Source organism: Protopterus annectens, chromosome 7.part0 (genome assembly GCF_019279795.1).
Source record: "Protopterus annectens isolate FY-2018-M chromosome 7.part0, PAN1.0, whole genome shotgun sequence".
In the NCBI taxonomy this organism is placed as follows: Eukaryota; Metazoa; Chordata; order Ceratodontiformes; family Protopteridae; genus Protopterus; species Protopterus annectens.
Genome location: NC_056739.1, coordinates 155,861,877 through 155,864,192, shown reverse-complemented (window position 1 = coordinate 155,864,192; position 2,316 = coordinate 155,861,877). Strand labels below are relative to the sequence as shown.

The following is a 2,316-nucleotide window of genomic DNA, read 5'->3' as shown; positions in this document are numbered from 1 at the left end:
GTAGGAAGAGACAGGGTGAGGATAGGAGTAAGTAAGGTATTCAGTAAGCATAGAGATATAGTGAAAGTGGAGAGTAGGAAGAGACAGGGTGAGGATAGGAGTAAGTAAGGTATTCAGTAAGCATAGAGATATACTGAAAGTGGAGGTAGGAAGAGACAGGGTGAGGAGACAGGGTGAGGATAGGAGTAAGTAAGGTATTCAGTAAGCATAGAGATATAGTGAAAGTGGAGAGCAGGAAGAGACAGGGTGAGGATAGGAGTAAGTAAGGTATTCAGTAAGCATAGAGATATAGTGAAAGTGGAGAGTAGGAAGAGACAGGGTGAGGATAGGAGTAAGTAAGGTATTCAGTAAGTATAGAGATATAGTGAAAGTGGATAGTAGGAAGAGACAGAGTGAGGATAGGATTAAGTAAGGTATTCAGTAAGTACAGAGATATAGTGAAAGTACAGAATAGGAAGAGACAGGGTGAGGATAGGAGTAAGTAAGGTATTCAGTAAGTATAGAGATATAGTGAAAGTGGAGAGTAGGAAGAGACAGGGTGAGGACAGGAGTAAGTAAGGTATTCAGTAAGCATAGAGATATAGTGAAAGTGGAGAGCAGGAAGAGACAGGGTGAGGACAGGAGTAAGTAAGGTATTCAGTAAGCATAGAGATATAGTGAAAGTGGAGAGCAGGAAGAGACAGGGTGAGGACAGGAGTAAGTAAGGTATTCAGTAAGCATAGAGATATACTGAAAGTGGATAGTAGGAAGAGACAGGGTGAGGATAGGAGTAAGTAAGGTATTCAGTAAGTATAGAGATATACTGAAAGTGGATAGTAGGAAGAGACAGGGTGAGGACAGGAGTAAGTAAGGTATTCAGTAAGTATAGAGATATAGTGAAAGTGGAGAGTAGGAAGAGACAGGGTGAGGACAGGAGTACAGGGTGAGGACAGGAGTAAGTAAGGTATTCAGTAAGCATAGAGATATAGTGAAAGTGGAGAGTAGGAAGAGACAGGGTGAGGACAGGAGTAAGTAAGGTATTCAGTAAGCATAGAGATATAGTGAAAGTGGAGAGTAGGAAGAGACAGGGTGAGGATAGGAGTAAGTAAGGTACTCAGTAAGCATAGAGATATAGTGAAAGTGGAGAGTAGGAAGAGACAGGGTGAGGACAGGAGTAAGTAAGGTATTCAGTAAGCATAGAGATATAGTGAAAGTGGAGAGTAGGAAGAGACAGGGTGAGGACAGGAGTAAGTAAGGTATTCAGTAAGCATAGAGATATACTGAAAGTGGATAGTAGGAAGAGACAGGGTGAGAGGAAGTAAGGTATTCAGTAAGCATAGAGATATAGTGAAAGTGGAGAGTAGGAAGAGACAGGGTGAGGATAGGAGTAAGTAAGGTATTCAGTAAGCATAGAGATATAGTGAAAGTGGAGAGTAGGAAGAGACAGGGTGAGGACAGGAGTAAGTAAGGTATTCAGTAAGCATAGAGATATAGTGAAAGTGGAGAGTAGGAAGAGACAGGGTGAGGATAGGAGTAAGTAAGGTATTCAGTAAGTACAGAGATATACTGAAAGTGGAGAGTAGGAAGAGACAGGGTGAGGATAGGAGTAAGGTATTCAGTAAGCATAGAGATATAGTGAAAGTGGAGAGTAGGAAGAGACAGAGTGAGGACAGGAGTAAGTAAGGTATTCAGTAAGTATAGAGATATAGTGAAAGTGGAGAGTAGGAAGAGACAGGGTGAGGACAGGAGTAAGTAAGGTATTCAGTAAGTATAGAGATATAGTGAAAGTGGAGTAGGAAGAGACAGGGTGAGGACAGGAGTAAGTAAGGTATTCAGTAAGCATAGAGATATAGTGAAAGTGGAGAGTAGGAAGAGACAGGGTGAGGATAGGAGTAAGTAAAGTATTCAGTAAGCATAGAGATATACTGAAAGTGGAGAGTAGGGAGAGAGAGAGAGGAGGGGAGAAATGGGTTCAGCCGGGTGAGGAGCAGCAGCATAACCAGTTCTCATTTAGGTGGGACTTTAGCAGTTTTTTGAAGTGCATTACGTTTGCTGTGGTTAGTATGTTCTGGGGGTGGGGGTGGGGGTGGGGGGTGGAGTTCCATGATTTAGTTACATAGTTAGACTATAGTGAGTCTCCAAAACTGTTGTTGGATTTTGTAACTTCAAGTAGTAATTTTTTGAGGATTGTACAGTCCTGCAATTAAGGTTGGTTTGTACTAGGCCCTGTAGGGATGGACATTTATCAGGTAGGTAACTATGGAATGGGCTATGGTAAGTTGGTTTAGGGTTAGTAGGTTGGACAGCTCTAGCCATTTGAGTAGTTTCGGAGCAAGA

At 42.1% G+C, this 2,316-nt stretch overlaps 1 long non-coding RNA gene across 1 annotated transcript; it reads left to right on the top strand.

Moving 5' to 3' along the window:
• The first annotated feature begins 200 nt into the window (after positions 1–200).
• Positions 201–1,672, top strand: LOC122806298. Its single transcript, XR_006365498.1, has 4 exons — positions 201–340; positions 944–1,089; positions 1,303–1,590; positions 1,660–1,672. It is a non-coding gene; the product is annotated as an uncharacterized LOC122806298 (long non-coding RNA).
• Positions 1,673–2,316: the final 644 nt, after the last annotated feature.